Source organism: Bos indicus, chromosome 25 (assembly GCF_029378745.1).
Source record: "Bos indicus isolate NIAB-ARS_2022 breed Sahiwal x Tharparkar chromosome 25, NIAB-ARS_B.indTharparkar_mat_pri_1.0, whole genome shotgun sequence".
NCBI classification, from domain to species: domain Eukaryota; kingdom Metazoa; phylum Chordata; class Mammalia; order Artiodactyla; family Bovidae; genus Bos; species Bos indicus.
Window position 1 is genome coordinate 15,298,698 of NC_091784.1, and position 19,963 is coordinate 15,318,660.

At 45.4% G+C, this 19,963-nt stretch overlaps 1 protein-coding gene across 3 annotated transcripts in view; it reads right to left on the bottom strand.

Annotated features, from left to right (window-relative positions):
• MYH11 (myosin heavy chain 11) overlaps nt 1-15,696 on the bottom strand; it is a 127,623-nt gene extending 111,927 nt beyond the window's left edge. For all 3 annotated transcript variants that reach the window (XM_070779711.1, XM_070779710.1, XM_070779712.1), the window contains exon 1: nt 15,539-15,696. The gene's annotated coding sequence lies outside the window, so the exon portion shown is untranslated. The remainder of the gene's footprint in view (nt 1-15,538) is intronic.
• Nucleotides 15,697-19,963: the final 4,267 nt, after the last annotated feature.

Sequence of the window (19,963 nt, forward strand, 5' to 3'; positions counted from 1 at the left end):
GCTCAACATTCAAAAAATTAAGATCATGGCATCTGGTCCCATCACTTCATGGCAAATAGATGGGGAAACAATGGAAACAGTGAGAGACTTTATTTTCTTGGGCTCCAAAATCACCGCAGATAGTGACTGCAGTCATGAAATTAAAAGACGCTTACTCCTTGGAAGAAATGCTATGACCAACCTAGACAGAATATTAAAAAGCAGAGACATTACTTTGCCATCAAAAGTCCATCTAGTCAAAACTACAGTTTTTCCAGTAGTCATGTATGGATAAGAGTTGGACTATAAAGAAAGCTGAGCGATGAAGAATTGATGCTTTTGAACTGTGGCCTTGGAGAAGACTCTTGAGAGTCCCTTGGACTGCAAGGAGATCCAGCCAGTCCATCCTATAGGAAATCAGTCCTGAATATTCATTGGAAGGACTGAAGCTGAATCTGAAACTCCAATACTTTGGCCACCTGATGCGAAGAACTGACTCATTGGAAAAGACTCTGATGCTGGGAAAGATTGAAGGCAGGAGGAGAAGGGGATGACAGAGGATGAGATGGTTGGATGGACATGAGTTGGAGCAAGCTCTGGGAGTTGTTGAAGGACAGGGAAGCCTGGTGTGCTGCAGTCCATGGGGTTGCAAAGAGTTGGATGTGACTGAGTGACTGAACTGAACTGAACTGAAGTAGAGGGGAGTGGGTTTCTTTTTAGGGTAATGAAAATGTTCTAGAATGTACTGCAGTGATGGATACACAATTCTGTGACTATGCTGAAAGCAATTCAATTGCACAATTTAAATGGGTGAATTGCATGGTATTTAAACTGGATCTGAATAGAATTGCTTAAAAATGAAATATAGGGAATATTGTAAAGCACTAGTATAATAACCCATTTTTATTTTAAAATATTTAAAATTCATATAGGCAAAATAACTGGAGAAATATGTACTTATCGAGTACAGTTTTGAAGGGATTTTTACTTTTCATGACTAATGAAAAGTACTACTAATTTTTTGTAGTAAAATATACATAAGATTTACTGTCTTACATTTTCATTTCAGTGACATTAAGTACATCCATATTGTCATGCAATTATCACCACCATCCAACACCAGAACTATTTTCATCTTATAAAACCGAGACTCCACACACATTAAACACTAATTCCTCATCACCTCCTCCCTCCAGCCACTGGCCAGCACTAATTCTACTTTATGTTTCTATGAATTTCACTGCTCTCAGGACCTCATGTCAGTGAAATATTCAGTATTTATCCTTTTGTCACCAGCTTATTTCACTTAGCATAATGTCTTCAAAGTTCATCCATGTTGGAGCGTAAATCAGAATTTCACTCATTTTTTGAGGCTTAATAACATTTCATTGTACAGACATGTGACATTTTGTTTATCCATTCATCTGTTGATGGACACTTGAGTTGCTTTCACATTTCCTCTATTGTGAATAATGCGACTTTGAACATGGGTACATTTCTATTATGCATTTTTGCCATGAAAGAAAGTGAAAGTGAAAGTTGCTCAGTCGTGTCTGACTCTTTGTGATCACATGGAATTCTCCAGGCTGGAATACTGGAGTGGGTAGCTGTTCCTTTCTCCAGGGGATCTTCCCAACCCAGGGATTGAACCCAGGTCTCTTGCATTGCACGTGGATTCTTTACCAGCTGAGCTACATGGGAAGCCAATATAGTTTTAAAACTTTTATTGAATTTATGATTAACAAAAATAGATACTTTACAAAAGACTTCAAGTAACCAATTCACATAAGAAAAAGATGTTCAGCCTCAGGAGTAAATGAAGAACTACAAGGTGAAGCAATGAGATGCTGCTTTTCACTCACCGCTTGGCTAAGATGAAAACCACTGATAAGGCCTGTATTGTCAGGAGAGTAGGGGCTGGGGCTCTGCATACATTGCCCTTATGGCTGGAAAAGTCCTAAAAGTTCACACACATCCCTTGACCTGCAATTCCATTTCTAGCAATTTAGCTTATGGAAACAGACAAGTGTTAACAGATGTATAAAAATGTGCACTGCCGTGCAATTTGGCACAGCAAAACCTGCAAGCAATCCAAATAGTTTTCAGGAAGTGCCTTGTTGAATTACAGATCATCCGGGCAACAGAATGCTATAAGCCCACCCAAAATTCAAGATGTAGGCTTTTATATATGCCACACAAAACCTTGTCCTTTCACCCTTCCCCCCCACCCCCGGCTGCCCTGTGCTGTTGGTGGGAATATAAGTTGGTGCAGCCACTATGGAAAATAGTATGGAGGTTCCTCAGAAAACTACAAATAGAATTACCAGCAATCATTACCAGAATGATCCAGCAATCCTATTTCTGGGAATATGCCTGGACAAAACTATAATTCATACAGATACATGCATCCCTATGTTCACAGCAGCACAGTTCACAATAGCTAAAATATGGCCACAACCTAAATGTTCATCAACAAATGAATGGATAAAGAAGAGGTGGTGCATAGATACAATGGAATACTACTCGGCCATAAAAAAGGATGAAACAGTGCCATTTGCAACAACATGGATGCAACAAGAGATGATCATACTAAGTGAGATAAGTCAGAAAGAGAAAGACAAATGCCATACGATGTCACTTATATGCGGAATCTAAAATACAGCACAGAGGAACCTATCTATAACATGGAAACAGACTTACGGACAAAGAGAACAGGTTTGTGGTTGCCAAGGGGGAGTGGGGAGGAAGAGGGCTGGATTGCGGGTGTGGGATTGGCAGATGCAGACTATTACACTCAGAACGGATAAACAACAAGGTCCTAATGTAGAGCGCAGGGATTATATTCAATATCCTGTGATGAAACATAATGGAAAATTAAAAAAAAAGAATGTTAAAAAAGAATGAAAGTGATAATTCATAGACTTCATGCTGTTTACAGATTTGCCCACAAGTTTTGAACATTAAAAGACTCTAAGTTAATTAAAATGCAAATTATAGACTTGTAAAATAAAAAATAAGGATTTTTCCCTTTCATCTTAACCTATTTGTCATTTACATGATTTAAAATTCTCTCATTGTAAATGCACAATTCAATGACTTTTAGTAAATTTACAGAGTTGTGCATCTATCATGATGCTAAATTTTGGAACATTCCCATCACCCCAAAAAGGGTTTCCTCATACTAGTCTGCAGTCACTCCCTGTTCCTACTCCCAACTCCCTGGCAATTACTAATCTACTATCTGTCTCTATAGATGTGCCTTTTCTGGACATTGCAAAAAACAGAATTATACAATAGGTGACTTTTGACCATGCAAAGTCAATATGACAAAACCCAAAATGCATAAATGGAATACTCAGCAGTAAAAAGGAACAAATTACACCATAAAAAAGATGAATTGTGGAAGCAAGCTTAATGAAAGAAGCAGAACCCAAGTCCTACACACGCTCTTATTCCACTGATAAGGAGGTCTAGAAAAGGCGAAGCTGTGGCAACAGGAAACAGATCAGTGATTGCTCACAGGCTGGGGAGGGACCTGGCTGCCAAGAGGCAGAAAGGAACTTCCGGGGTGATGGAAACATTCTATATCCCGATTACGACGATGATCATACGACTATATACATTTGTCAAAATTCACTGAGCTGTACACTTAAAAACCAGTGAATTTTTTAAAAAGTAAAAGAAATACTATATGTACATTACACCTCAATAAAGCTGAATAAGATAGTTATAAAAGAATGTCTTATCATTTTGTTTATTTTTCTTCATTTTTTAAAAATTAACTTATTTATTTTAATTGAAGGCTAATTGCCTTACAATATCGTAGTGGTTTTTGCCATACACTGACATGAATCAGCCACGGGTGTATATGTGTTCCCCATCCTGAACCTCCCTCCCCATCCCATCCCTCTGGGTCATTCCAGTGCACCGGCCCTGAGCACCCTGTCTCATGCATCGAACCTAGACTGGCAATCTGTTTCACATATGATAATATACATGTTTCAATGCTATTCTCTCAAATCATCCCTGTCTTGCCATTTCATACATCCGTGTATACATTTTAATAAGTCTAGAAAACTACACACAAAAATATTAAACCAGGGTTCTATTTGGTCAAATGTGGGACAGTCTGAACATCAGTAAGGTAAATACAACAGTTGAAAGATTAGTATGTTTAAATCCATGAGCTCATCATGGTTAAAAAAAAATTCACAGATCATCTTTGTAAGCTGCTGGGGAATCAACCCATGGTTTTGAAAACTGGTAAAGAAAGAGGTGGAAACTAAGACACTGATTCTGCCTCTCTACAAATTCTTCCTCAAGGCCACTAAATAATTGACAAGAAGTCTGTCTTTATCTAAAATATTAAGTCATTAAATGTCAGATTCTCCATTCAATTGTCTAGATATGACCAGGAGACGAGCTGCTGAGGCAACAGACTCTTTTCAGACCTGTCCAATGGCCCATCCCAGGCCCTCTGACCATACCTGCAGGAGCTGTCCTGCCCTCGGAACACTGGCTCGTGTTCAGCTCCTCCAACCCGATCCACCCTCCTCCCCCACCCACTGGTGGTTCCAAAGAACTAAGGTGCGGGCTGAGTGAGGATGTACTGCGTGGTTGATGCCCCTTCTTCAGCAGAAAACAATTCATAGCTCCTTTAGCTATGGATCCCCTCTTAGAGGCACATAACCTCTGATCAACTCTGTTTCTGCAGCGTTAAGGTTACTGAGTAGGTGTAGGTGGTGTCGGCCCGATCCATCCGTTGTGAAGTTCTCCATCTGCTATTCAGGCTTCTCAGGTGGTGTGGGTGGGAAGGAACCCACCTGCCAAAGCAGGAGACGCAAGAGGCGCAAGATAATTTGCATGCTTGGACTCCAAATCCCATGGAGGTGGACTAACTTCCACATCCCACCAATGGGCCCCTGGAGCTGGGCCGTCAACTCCTAAAATGCAGACTTTGCAAGGCAAAAATCAGAGGGGCAGTTCCTCCCGCTTTCCTCTTCCAGGGTGAAAATGACAATAATAAAAACCAGGAGCTAATTTGTTCAGAAAGGTTAGTTATTTCTCCTGGGTGACCTGATCTAGTAGCTCTTTAAAAAATAAAATAAGAAATGAGTGAATCATTCCCTAAATCTGAAAAATCACTCCAGTTATCCCAAAAAGTGAATTAAAGAATTGTAGAAAATGTACACTGTTCTAGGTTTAACGATCACGTTTCCTGCACTTTAAATTCTTTTGGGAGGGGGTGACTCTGGGCATGTGGGATACAGATTCCCCAAATAGTGATTGACCCCAAGCCCCCCTGCAGTGGAAACATGGAGTCTTCATCACTGGACCCCCTGGAAAATCGCTTTTAATTTTTAAATTGCTATTGAATTTCTTCTGGGACATAGTAACTCCAACAGCATTCTCCCTTCAGCCCCCATTCACTGCTTAAAAAAAAAAATACTACCATCTACTTAGAAGAATTCCTGCTATATAAATGTAGAAGAAATGATGAAACTAGAATGTAGCAATTCTGGAACTCTGAATAAAATAATGGGTCTTGGCAATCGCTATCAAAGTTGCTAAAACATCAGACCAGTGGTTCTCAGACTTCCTTGTGCATCAACCTCACCTGGGAGGTTGTGGAATCACAGATGCCTGGGCCAACCCCAGAGCTTCTGAGCCAGTACGTCTGGGGTGAACCCAGGGATCTGCATTTCTAACAGGCTCCCGGGTGATGCAGAGGATACTGGTCCACAGTTTCAGACCCACCCCATTATATCAGATGACAAACAAATGTGCTGTGTGCTCACTTGTGACTGACTCTTTGCAACCCCATGGACTGTCGCCTGTCAGGCTCCTCTGCCCATGGGGTTTTCCAGACAAGACTACTGGAGTGGGTTGACATTTCCTCCTCCAAGGGCTCTTCCTGACAAAGGGATCAAACCTGAGTCTCTTATGTCTCCCGCATTGACAGGTGGGTTCTTTACCACCAGCACCATCTGGGAATCCTGAATAGCAGATGGAGAACTTTCCAATGGATGGATGGGGCGGACACCACCTACACCTACTCAGCAAACTTAATGCTGCAAAAACAAAGCCGATCAGAGGTTATGTGCCTCCAGAGGGGATGCCTGGGGAAGTGGCACCACCACCAGTGAAATATTCTTACAGAAAAAAAGGGGGTGGAGTGGGGACAGACACTGACAAAGCCTCTGGATCTAACACCTATTTAAGGGAAATGCAGGGCACAGGGAACATGCCAACCAAGGTCACGGGCATGTGACAAAGTCGACAAGGTAGGAAAGCGTAGGAAGGATGACTCAGTTTCTTTAACAGGTAAACCATTTTAAAAGGGGGGAACCTATGGATTAGAAGAGGCTCTGGGGGGACTTCCTTGGTGGCCCAGTGGTCCATTCTCTCAACGCAAGGGGCCTGGGTTCCATACCTGGTCAGGGAACTGTATCCCTTATGCTCCAACTAACACCCAGAGAAGCCGAATAAATCAACAGATATCTATTGAACAAAGATGTATAATATTTTTTTTTAAAAATCTGTTCTTCAAAATGGTACCCGATTAAGTAAACTACAACTCCACACCATAAGAACAAATCACACAAACACTTGTGTGAAAAAAAAGGCAGACACAAGAAGGACATATGGTGTGATTCTGTTTACAGGCAGAACTCAGAGATGCTTTAGGCTCAGTTCCAGACCATTGCAATAAAGCAACCATCACAATAAAGCAAGTTACATGGATACTTTGGCTTCCCAGTGTATAAAAAGGTTGCATTTACACTATGCTGTTGTCTATTAACTGTGCAATAGCATTATGTCTAATGTCTAATTATGTCTAATGTCTACCTTAATGAAAAATACATGATTGTTAAAAAATTCTAACTTTCATCTGAGCTTTCAGTGAGTCACAGTAGCAATGACAAAGATCACAGATCACATAACAAATATTACAATGAAATCACCTTAAATATACAAGAATTACCAAAATGTGTCACAGAGACAGGAAGTAAGCAAATGGTGTCGGAAAAATGGCACTAATAGACTTGCTGAACATAGATTTGCCATAAGCCTTCAAATTGCAGGGGAAAAAACCCCACAGTATCTGTGAAGCACAATAAAATTAGGTGTGCCTATATATGAGATTCAAAACCAGGCAAATCTAACCTACAGTGCTAGACATCAGATGTAACTGGACATGATGGAGGTTGATGGAGCTGATAACTTTGTTTCTTAATCTGAATACCAATTACATGGGTGGAAATTCATCAAGCTACATACCTATAGAGATGTGTACTGTTCTGATATAGAATACACTTCAATAAAAATTTTTTCTTTTTACCTTTAATTATGGTAAAATACACATAATAAAATTTACCATCTTTACCACTTAATTGTGCAGTTGAGTAGTATAAGTACAATCGAGAGAAGTTTTTGAATGGTAGCCAATTATACCCAAGAAGACCAGGAGATGTATTTTATTTGTTTCGAGCAGCATGACAACTAAGTGGACTCTTCCTAATTTCTATGTTGGTGAGCTGCCTTAAAAATCAGGAAAAAAAAATAGAAAAGCAAAAAACACAGCAGAAAAGCAGAAGGACTCAAGAATTTCCACTGCCAGGAACCCTGTCTAATCTAGGACTCAAAAATACAAACAGATCAAGTGCAAAGATTCAGTCTTTGTCCAAAAGAAGGAGAGAGAGGCTGGGCTGCTTCCCATGTCATTGAGGTCTCTGACAGCCACAATGTGTGAAATCCACTTTGGTCAAAAGAAAGAAAAGGAAAAGAGGAGCTTGGCTTCACTCTAGAACGGCGTTTCCCAGAGTATGTTCCTTGGAACTCAAATCCCTCAAAATATTAATACTTGGGGTGGGGGTGGCGCAGGATTCAGGGAAGTGCTACCCATTTCCCTCCATCATTTAGAGGGAGAGCTCGCATCAGGACATTCAAGGTCCTGACATCTGAAAGCAATTTCAGTCCTTTGACCACACGTCTTTGAACACATGAACACTACAGACCCAAAACACTGATTAAATCCCATAGATTTGCCCTTGAGAAAATGTGGTGAGTATAGCAAATTAATATTACTAATATTAGTAATCATAGCTGCTGCTCTGTTTTTTTTTTTTTTGGCTACATCATGTGACATGGGGGACCTTAGTTCCCTGAGCAAGGATTGAACTGTGCCCCCTGCCCTGGGAATACAGAGTTTAACCACTGGACCACTGGGGAAGCCCTACTGCTGCTGTAATTGACTGTCAGCTATTATCTTGTTTAAACCCCTAAAAAATGCTACCCAAGGCACCATTACACTGAGGCACAGAGAGGGTCAGTAATTTGACCGTCATAGCACAGCTAGATGTGGTGGAATCTGAATAAAAAATGTTTTCCAAGTAATCTTTCCTGTTCTGTATGCTGCTGCAGCTAAGTTGCTTCAGTCGTGTCCGACTCTGTGCGACCCCAGAGATGGCAGCCCACCAGGCTCCCCCGTCCCTGGGATTCTCCAGGCAAGAACACTGGAGGGGGTTGCCGTTTCCTTCTCCAATGCGTGAAAGTGAAAAGTGAAAGTGAAGTTGCTCAGTCGTGTCCAACTGTTAGTGACCCCATGGACTGCAGCCTACCAGGTTCCTCCGTCCATGGGATTTTCCAGGCAAGAGTACTGGAATGGGGTGCCACTGCCTTCTCCTACCTTCTGTGAAATAGGGAAAGAACTTGAGGCCTGAAAGAAACACAGGCACACACAGGACACACCCTGGATCAGTCTTTGGCTACTTGAAGGCTGCAGGTAACTTGGTTTTATTGCTATAAGGACTTGCCTCAGGGTGCAGCCAGAGCCTTGAGCCTTCAAAACTTGAGGTTGTGGGCAATCAGGCAGAAAGTGTCAGGTCAGGCATTAGGTGAGGTACAGAGGGAAACGAAAAGCAGCTTGCCAGACTGCAGCAGTGGCCAGAGAGCACGCCGCAGTGATAGGATTCGCCATGCTCTAAATGCAGGGGAAACTGCCGTCTGCAACTCCCTGCCGAGGTCCTTAATTTAGAGCAGGGTCTCTCAAAACGGCGGCACTACTGACATTTGAGGATGGATAATTCTTTGCCGGTGGGATGGATGGCGGGCGAAAGTGTGGGGGAGGGGGGCAGGTGGAGCGTGCAGGGAGAGGGCCTGCCCCTTGCCTTGTAAGGCCGTTAGCAGCCTCTCCGGTCTCGACACGACAACCGAAAATGTCTGCAGGTATCGCTAGATGTCTCTTAGGGGGAGGACTGTCCCAGCCAACCTGGAATGCCAGCTATGGAAGGCCACACATGTGGAGGGAGGGCACACAAGAGGAGCTCAGGCAGCCAAACCTCAAGGAGACTCCCACCCTCCTGGTTTCTTCCTTTCAAGCTCTCCTCCCCAACCATCCCCGCCCCCTTCACTCCCACCCTGTACCATCCAATGTCCTGCATCAGCTCTAAGAGCTGAAAGGACACCTTCAGGCTCATTACCCAGGATTGATGGATACTACGTCCAGTGCATGATCAAAGGCTGCTATCCAGCCTTTTGATGAAAGCAAAGGACTCTTCACTGTTGGCGTCAGCAGCGTCCGACACAGCCAAGTGTGCCAGCTCTGGGCACATCCTGGCTTCCTCAACAACACCCAGCTCCCTTCTTTGAGCTCTTCATTAGCCTCTGTAAGACCACAGGTTTACACATCCCAGTTCTGTGCTGAACTCACTGGGTCGCTCTGGGCAAGTCACTCTCTCTGGGCCTTGCGTTTTTCACTTGGGGAAAGAAATAGAAAGGGCTCTAACATCTTGCGGTATCTGTAATTCCGGATCAGAAAGGCTGGAGTTGGACCAACTGAGAATGTTTAGCTATTTCAGCTTGTTTTAGTATCTGTTTTATCTTCCCCAGAGGAACTCAGGGGTAAAAGATCTTGCCCCTTCTGCTTCTGTATTATTGAAAAATGAATAAAATTCCCCAGAGTAAACAGTAACAGGATTTGCACGTCATCAACCCTAGTTAACAGCTACGCTCAGTATTTTACTGCCAAGATTTTGGACCAGAGACACCAACTCAAATGTCGCCAGGGTCAGGTAAGCAATGCAGAGTGACCCAGGCTGGAAGTGGCTGGACAGAGCCCTCTGGTCTGTCCAGAGGAGACAGGGCAGCTTCCTAGCTCCTGCTGGGGTGTCTGAGTGAGGATGTGGGCCGGGCACTACCAGATATCCAACAGACTTGGAAGTCTGCATTTAGGTATGAAATGAAAGTGAAAGTGAAGTCGCTCAGTCGGGTCTGACTTTTGTGACCCCATGGACTGTAGCCCTTCAGGTTCCTCTGTCCATGGGATTCTCCAGGCAAGAATCCTGGAGAAGGTAGCCATTCCCTTCTCCAGGGGATCTTGCCGACTCAGGGATCAAACCCAGGTCTCCTGCATTGCAGGTGGATGTTTTACTGCCTGAGCCATCATATCCATCCCTAAAGGAAATCAGTGCATGTTTCAAATGCCATGCAGGCAAAATGAAAACCTCTGGGGCCTGATCTAGAACACACACCAGCTGACAGGAGCTCTGCAGAGAAGAAACTGGGTTAAGACCTGGTCCAGGTGAGGGAGGAGTCAGTGTGGAGAGGGAAGCCGGGGGAGGGGCTGGCCCCCAGACGCACCAGATCTCCAGGCCCCAAACTGTCACCATGAGCAACCGGGACTCTTAATCTGTCATTAATAACAGGCTACAATTACCATCGTGCTACATATGCTAAGTTGCTCAGCTGTGTCCGACTCTGCAGACCTATGGACCATAGCCACCAGGCTCCCCTGTCCATGGGATTCTCCAGGCAAGAATACCGGAGTGGGTTGCCATGCCCCCTTCCAGGGGATCTTCCCCACCCAAGGATCAAACTGGCGTCTCTTATATCTCCTGCATTGGCAGGTGGGTTCTTTACCACTAGCGCCACCTGGGAAGCCTTTATTCCCCTTTCCATTTGTGGGACATCAAGTTAGGCTATTTATTATATATACCATCTTGCTATGTTTTCTAATACATGAGGTAGGCATTATTGATTATTCCTATAAGGCTATGGAGGTCCCAGAAAGTAAAGGCTTTTGCTTGTAAAAGTTGGAGCCAAGATTAGAACCCAGATCTGACACCTGATCCAAGCAGGAAGTCTCCTCCTTGCTTGGCTTCCTTGCACGGACTTGCCCTTGTGAGGCTTTGCCATAGCTGCATGCCTTTATGACATCTGCCTAACCCATCTGTATACTGTTTTAAAAGTACCTCCAGAAGGAAGTTCTTACAATTATCAAAGCTAAATTAATTTTTCCTCCCTACCAAGAGAACTTGGTCAGCAAGAGTTCTGGTGAATCCCACGGAGGATGCTTTGAGGATAGAGAGAACTGGCCATTTCCGGTCCTAAAAGCCCCACTGTGTCTTGTTTCTTGCAACTCTGGCTTAGCATAGCTTAAAATACATGTAGTCTTCTATGTGTCTATTAGAAATTTAAATCGACAGTGTCTTTAGAGGACTGTTTAGCAATATCTATTCATTTAAAATGTGCATGCTCTCTAACTTAGCAAATTGCATTGCTGGGAATTTATCCTGCAGATAAACTCATATAATTAGATATAAATAGATACACAAAGATGGTCCCTGAAGCCCTGTTTATATGTGGAGTGAAGCTGGTAAATTTCAATAAGAGGTTGTTGTAGTAAGATGCTATTTTGTTATTCAGTCACTAAGTCATGTCCAACTTTTTCCAACCCCATAGACTGCAGCATGCCAGGCTTCCCTGTCCTTCACTATCTCCTGGAGTTTGCTCAAATTTATGTCCTTTAAGTCAGTGATGCTATCTAACCATCTCATTCTCTTTCGCCCCCTTCTCCTTTTACCTTCAATCTTTCCCCGCATCAGAGTCTTTCCCTGACTCCTTGATTAGATGCTATACTTCCATGTAATAGAATATTACGCAGGTGATTTTAAAACACCACAATATGCTGATATAGAAAGTTAAAAATATGCAATTAAGTGAAAAAACAGCTAATTTACAAAGCCAACACTATTTGTGTAAAAAAGGAAGATTTGACATAGGAAAGTTTTGAAAAGATGCTCAAGAATACATTAACAACGGTTTTATCTAAAGTTGGGGAAGAGTGGAGAGGCGGGGAAGGAGTAAGAAGGTCAGGAATTCTACCTGGAGAGGCATTCTACCTGGAGACCAGGGAAGGGTTATAACCACCCCCAGTGGTCTCAGACTCTGAGGGATACAGAACTCTTACGAGATTCTGTATCATTTGCTGCCTGCCTCACCAGCGGAGGGGAAGTTCAAGCCTGTACAGGTGAACAAGAGGAAAGCCCATGGCCCTTTCTTAGGGACTTTGGTGAGGACCATTCCTCTTTAACCTCTGAATCACTGATGTGGTTCAGAGACACCTGACTTCCTCTGCAGGACAGGAGGCAACGCTAGCTTCTTTATCATCTGACCCCTTACAAAATTTCCTTCAAAGTCAACTATTCTCCAACAAAGCAAAACAAAAAGTTCCTTCAAATTCCTACGTAGCCTTTTGCAGACTTAGCCTTTCTCCCACATTGTGGCCATGGTTAAATACATTCAATGGTCAGAGTGAAAGGAAGAGACCCCAGGGATCAAAGGAGTCACCTTGGAAGGTGACTCCCACTCACAGACAGGCTCCTCCCACTCACAGCTGAGCTCTTCAAGGACACCATAGAGATCCTACACAAATCACAAAATACCTGGGCCAATATACCTGGTCATGTTCCTGACACAGGCGAGGAAATGTATCTATATTAGTGCAGAAGATTCTAATCACCACCTTTACCCAAATAGGAACTGAGTTTATGAAAAGAGATGGCAAGAAAAGAAATTTAAGGGCAAGTTTCTCTTTTATGGAAAGAGAACCATGGGTTTCCTGGTTCTGCCAAGTACCTGCTGGGCAACACTGAGCAAAATCCTTGAGGTCTCTGGCCATATATAAACAACCATCCACGGAAGTTCACCAGGGGCCAAGCACTATGCTAAATCTTTCGTATGCATGATCCCTTTGAATCCTCCCAGTAGGGCAATTCCATAGGCACTGAAGTCTTGAAAGAGCTTGTTTTGTAAAATCTTGTCTTCCTCATTGGCTAGTCAAGCTATCTTGAGCAAGTTATTCCGTCTCCACATTTGTGAAACAGGACCAATAATAACAGCATCCGCTCCAAAGAGCTGTTGTGAAGACTTAGTACAAGATGCCTATAACAGATTCAGCACGGCGTCCCAGCAAAAGCACTCACCAGATGTTAGCCAGTCTCATTAGCCCCATTTTACAGATGGGAAAACTGAGGTTTGGGAAGGACAACATGGATGATTTCTACATTTGCTTGTGACATTCTTGGATTCTGGTGAATTTAAAATTGGATGTGGTTTGCCAGAAAAATCTAATGTGTATCTGAGTTCAGAGTTACATGGTTGTGCCTACAGCATAAAATTCACCTGTTTGGATTCAATATGCTGAGGAAAGGAGAAGACCACTTTCCCACCCCAAAAATAAAATTTCAAAACAAAAGAGAGCAGGAGAAGGTAATCCCCCTCTTCTCCCAAATGTCTTCCTCTCCGGACTCCCCAACTTGTTCCCAAACGGAAAGGACAAGGGCAGAGAAATCCCCAGAGGCAGGACCTACAAAGCCGCAATACAGGGCTAATTTGCGAGGGGGCTGGGGACGGCCTCATGGAAAACGCTACCATAAATGGGCATGTTTGCCTCAATCTCAGCCCTCACACAGAAAAGTAACGATAACAAATCCATAACAAATACCTTGTACGGAATAACATGTCTATTTCAGACATGATAATAAAATACACGGTGTTTACCAGCCCTAGAAGCTTCTCGAGGAAGGCCCAGCTAGTTCACCTTTTGGACTCTGGGGAAGGCAGCCCATCTAATCTAGTCAACTAGACGACCACACCGCCAGGGGACAAACAGTGCATTTTATTTTAAATTTGCAAAAGGTCAGTTTATATTTTCTTCAAAGAGATGATAAACACTTGCCCTACGGGTCCCATCTGGTCCCATCAGAAACCTGATTCCAACAAAGTTTTTGTTCATGGTAAAGGAAAATGTTGGTGGGGTCAGGGGTATAGAATTGGCAGGAATGGGATCCACCACTTGTAAGCTGTGTGACATTGGGCAAATTACTTAAACTCTCTGAGCGTCAGTTGTCTTGTATACTAAACAGGCATCACAATGCCTCCCTTAAAATGTTGCAATGACTAAATGAGGTCAATGAAGTCAAACACTGCTACAGTGCCTGGCACATAAGCACTCCGTCAATGGCAGTTTATCTCAATGGGAAAGCACCAAGGAAACTGCACTTCCATGGGTCTTCAATGTCCAGTTTCACCCACTGCTATCTCATGACTTTCAGCTCAGCTTCTGCAAGCTCCTTCTCTGTATATAATGGTCAGTTTGCAATTTAATCTATTCGTTCTTAATACTGTACTAAATGCTGCCTTTCTCGGGGTTTCTCAATAATTGCTTTTACTTCTTGATGAGTGCGGTTTTGAATGGTGCCTTTCCTCAGGCAGCCAAATCCCCATCAGCTCTCAGTGCAGACAGAGAACAGACAACAGGTGGCAGCCACTTTCTCTCACTTTGCCCACTTGGAGGGACATGAGAGCAACATGGGTGTTCTGCAGGAAAGCCCAGCCCCATCTTACCTAACGCACTTGCAGCCTCTGTAAGCAAGTGCGGGCTTTGGCATCTCAGTATTTGAGCCCCCTGGGGTCAACCTGGATGAGATTTTTAAAAATTTGGAGTGAGGGGGCGGTGTGTGTGTCTGGAAGAATACCAAGCTATAATAAATGGATCATGATCAGAGTATCACTCAAGGCTTATCAGCAGCGCACCCTCTAGAGCAGGGGTCCCCCAACCTCCAGCATCTAATGCCTGATGATCTGAGGTGGAGCTGGTGTAATTATAATAGAAATAAAGAGCACAATAAATTTAATGTGATTGAATCATCCTGAAACCATCCCCCTACCCTGGTCCATCAAAAATTGTCTTCCATGGGGATGCCAAAAAGGTTGGGACTGCTGCTCTAGACTGGGGGAAAACACTTCCCCTTCTGCCCACGGTTTTTTAAACTGATGCTTCCAACTCCACCTGGAGCCACACCTTGCCTGCCGGTGAGATAGGAAATGACTTTTCAGTGGAAGCTGGATCTTTGATATTTCCAAGGCAGCGTATCTTCCAGAGTCTCCTCATAACAAGAATCATCTGGGACTTATACACATAGAGTACAGTTTTTCTGAAGATTCTAAAGTAACCGGAGATGGGCCCAGGCATTATCTTTAGTAAGTACCCCCAAAGGAGTACTTCTCATTGGCTACCTTGGGAGATGCTGCTTTGGGGAAAATCTAGGATGACGGGGCAAAGAGAAATGAAAATTGTGACCCCTCGGCCCCTCCCCAGTGGTCCTTAAGAGGATGGCAACAGATGCGCCTCATGGCTCTCCAGCCCCTATAGGATGCCCTGCAGGATCCTGTAACCCCGGACTCAACTTCGTCCCCCGCAGGACCACATACTTACAGATCTCCAACTGGGGGGCAGAGCGGAGAAGAAACTTGACGGAGAGCTCAGATCTGGTACACCTCCCAGGCAGGGGCGTCCAAATCTCCGCGGTCGCCCGGGACGCCTCTTTTTATAGATCCGGAGCTGCCCGCGGGTGGGAAAGGGGAGGCAGCCGAGGAGGGCGGGGTGGGGATGGGTCCCGCGCTGCTCCCTCCGCAGCGCCCCCTGCAGGGCCCGAAAAACGCCTCTCTGGTCCAGGCCTCGCGCGCTCCTGCCGCGACGCCCGTAAAGGGGCGCACCGGGTGGGGGCCCCTGGGAAGGGCGCAGTGGGCAGGGGCGTTCGGGGCTTTCTAACCCCGGCTCTCGGACAGTCGCGGAGACTCCGGGTCCCTAGAGAAACGGGTGGAGAGCACTCGGCGTCTCTAGGGGATGATTGAGAATTTCTTCCTTGAGTCAGTTCCAGCCGCGCAGGCTTTAACCGCTTCTTTCGCAGGGGAGGAGCTGTGGGGGTCCGAGTTGACACCTTTCCCCGCTCCCCAGTTTTGTCGTCCCTACTGCCTGGAAAGGGGCTGGCTATGCTGCGAGACGGGCAGGGAAAGGGGATTTTCTGAACTTTGCAAAGTACAAGGCAAGAGCCCCCAACTCTGCTGGGAATTGTGCGGCAAGGGGAAGTTTTTACTTTTCCCAACTTGGCATCGCCACTTCCACCCACAAGCAAAAAAAAAAAAAAAAAAAGACCCAATTGTTGTGACTTCAGGCACTGGATGTACCATTCGCTGGCTGTGTGACCTCAGGCAAGTCACTTCCCCTCTCTGAGCCTCCGTTTTTGAAGCTGAAGTGTGTGTGTGGTAATTATGTAATTTGCAAGGTGCATGTCAGGATCCAAGGAGAATGTGGGTGCCTCCCTGCTCTTTGAAAGCTCCCTTCTCTTGCCCCTCCCCGCCCCAAGAAATTCTTGCAAATGAAGCTGCCTGAAAGCTTTCTCCCTGTCTCTGTCCCTCTCAGTACCACTCCCTTACCCTCTGTGTCCGCACCACCCCCTTCTGTGTGTCTGACACCGGGTCTCTCCGTCACCGTTTGTCTGTCTTGTTCTGCCTTTCTTTCATTCTGTGTCTCCGTCACTCTTCCCAGGGCTGTCTCTTACTGTCTCTCTGTCTCTCTCTGTCTCTGGTCCCTGTGTCTCTGGCTCCAGATCGCCCTCCCTTTCTCCCCCCATCTCTCTCCTGTCACACGCACGCACACAGGCCATAAAAGGAAGCCGCAGCGTTGGGCTGGCCCTGCGCCAGCCCGGGGACCCACGGGCAGCTGGGCGCCCCGCTCCCCGCCCGGCCGGACTCCTAGGTTCCCGGCCGGTCCTCCCACCCCGGGCGGGAGCGGCGGGCGGCGGGGGGCGCTGGGCGGGAGACAACCCAAAAAGGGCAGGCGCAGGCTCCTTCCTGCAGGAATTCCCAGCGCTGCATACCAGCTCGGGGCTGCCCGCTCCCCCTGACTAAATATGGTGCCGAGCGGCCTCCCGGCGCCCTGCGGGGGTTGGGGGGGCGGCATCTGAGGGCAGTGGGGTGGGAGGGGGACCCCTCTGCTTGCGGCTGAGCCAGAAGGAGGTGGCCCCCCAAGTCCCACGTTGGTCCTAGCTGCTTAAGCCAGAGGGTTTGCTGAGGGGGTTAAAGATGTTGGAAGACCCTTACCCGGCTCTGTGCTTGGTACTCGTCCCCATCCTATCCAACAAACTCTCCTCTGGTCACCAGGTCAGGTGATGGTGAGGCCTTTATTAATGCCCCCATTTTGCAGGTGAGAAAACTGAGGCCCTCAAGGAGTGAAGAGTTTTGCCTGAACCCTCGCTGGGTCTGAGGCCCACAGCTGCCACGATTCACTTCCTGAGGGGCATTAAGGGGAAATGCCCAGAGGAATTAGCCTTGAGGCTAAAGACCCCCACTAAAGTTAGTTGGAATCTGCCAGTGCCATTTTCTAGTTGTTTGACCTGGTGCCTCAGTTTCCCTATCTGTAAAATGGGAAGAACAGCAGTCACTTCTTCACTTACCAGCTATTTGTAAATGGTCCTTGAGAAGATCCATGTAAAATGAACACGTGCTGTGTTAGTCGCTCAATTGTGTCCAACTCTTTGTAACCCTATGGACTGTAGCCCTCTACAGGCTGAGAACCAGGATCCTCTTTCCATGGCATTCTCCAGGCAAGAATACCAGAATGGGTTGCCATGCCCTCTCCTAGGGGATCTTCCCGACCCGGGAACAGAACCCAGGTCTCCTGAATTGCAGGCAGATTCTTTACTGTTTGAGCCACCAGGGAAGCCCCAGATGAACATATATCCATGTAAAATGCTTCGTGTTAGCTGCTATTATTCAAAACAAACATGAAACCAAGCAGAGTTGCATTTGGCCTTGAGGACCTTGTAATGATGACAGCCTGTCCTGCCTGCTGTTTCCTGTGGGCTGCCAGCCCCCTCTGCAGTTCTGCATCTCAGACCCTCTCCGACCCTTCCTCATCCCTCCAACATCTTGCCTGCTTTCCACGCTGAAAATACCCAGGCCCAGCTCCCCACCCTACATAATGGGCCTAAGTCAGAGTCTGCAACAGCCAGCATTCCGCTGGCTGGGATGTCAGGGGTAAAGTTCTTCAGAAAGTGATGAACGGGCGGCTTCCCCATGTGCCTCATAATGTCTACACTGTAAAAGGAGTGGAAACTGTCCCTGTGTTAGTACAGAGCTGATGTGGAGCAGAGAAGGGGAAGGGGAAAAACTGAAGTTGATCATCTCCTTCACATGCTGGAAAGATAATCCAGAGCAGGCTGTGAGAGTCCAACTCGGTGACCTCAGAGTGAAAACCGGCACATTTCCAGAGGCATTCACACTGGTATTCCAAAGTGGTGTATCTGATTCTTTAAAGAACTTGGTAACTTTTAAAAGAGAATAATTATACTGTTATTAATAAATGAAGGCTTTATAACAGACACTGAATTGCACTACATTACCTCACCTAGTCCTTATAATAACCCTACGAGGTATATGCTTAAACCTTTTTTTTCTCATTTTGCTGTGGAGGAACCAGGTTTGGTGAGTGAAATAACCAGCCAATTTAGCACAGCTAGCTAATGATGGTGGAGAAGGCAATGGCACCCCACTCCAGTACTCTTGCCTGGAAAATCCCATGGATGGAGAAGCCTGGTAGGCTGTAGCCCATGGGGTCGCTAAGACTCAGACACAACTGAGCGACTTCACTTTTCACTTTCATGCATTGGAGAAGGAAACGGCAACCCACTCCAATGTTCTTGCCTGGAGAATCCCAGGGACGGGGGAGCCTGGTGGGCTGCCGTCTATGGGGTCGCACAGAGTCAGACACAACTGAAGCGACTTAGCAGCAGCAGCAGCAGCTAATGATGGAGCAGGAACCCCCACCTTGCTGTGTGATGGAGTCTAGCGTTAAGTAGAGAAGTCTGAGGGTGTGAACTCATGATCTGCTAAGCACCAGCCAGGGGGCCACGGGATTGTCAGTGAACCCCTCTGAGCCTGTGTTTCTCAAAGAAAAGCAGAGATGGTCAGAATCTTTGCCTCAACATGGGGAAGGCCTTATAGAAGGCATTTCTGGTACACTCTAGAAGTCCTTAGGAACAGTGTGTGCACATAATAGTCATTCAATGTCTATCAAATGCAGAAGCTCAGATGTTTGACTCTTCAAAATCAGATGCCTTCGTTTTATTTCTCATGGCTCAAAAAGCCAGTTAAAGCTTGAGGGGGAAAAATTACTTTCAAAAAACCTAACTGTGACTGACTAAGGGCTGTCAAATAAGTTTCTTTGGCATGGCTCCTGTGAGGTGGCGTGTCCTGGGAGTTTCCATGAACTCATGGAACAAGACGGCAGCGGAGAAATTCTTCTCTTTTAGAGTCTTTTTTTTTTTTTTTTTTTTATCAAATAGCTTTGCCTTTACTACTAGATTCAAAAAGTTTGAAAGTGCGAGTGTGAGTCTCTCCAGTTTTTAATAACCTCCAAGACTGGGTTGATGTGTGGCTCCTGCATGTGGTTCACAATGACTGACAAGTGCATCAGCAGTCAGGTTATCCAGCTCAAGATCTGCACAGGACTCTGCCTTCTTGTGAATAAAGGGCCATCTTCCCCGACCACAAGCATGGTTCTGCTCGGGCACACAAGCACTTTCTTTCATGCATTATGGCCCCCACGCTTCTCCAGGTTCAAGACTAAATTGCACAGTTTAGTCTTGCAGTGCTCCTTTATCGTTGATTTCCAGCTCTAGTGTCTTGGTAACTTTGGATTCTCTATCAGGAAAGGTCCTAAAATTCTCAATAAAAATCGTTTTATGGTTTCTTACAAAAGTAAACCTGTTCTTACCATATGACCTAGCAGATCACACTCCTTGGGATTTACTCAAATGAGTTGAAAACCTATGTCTACACTAAAGCCTGCACAGTTGTT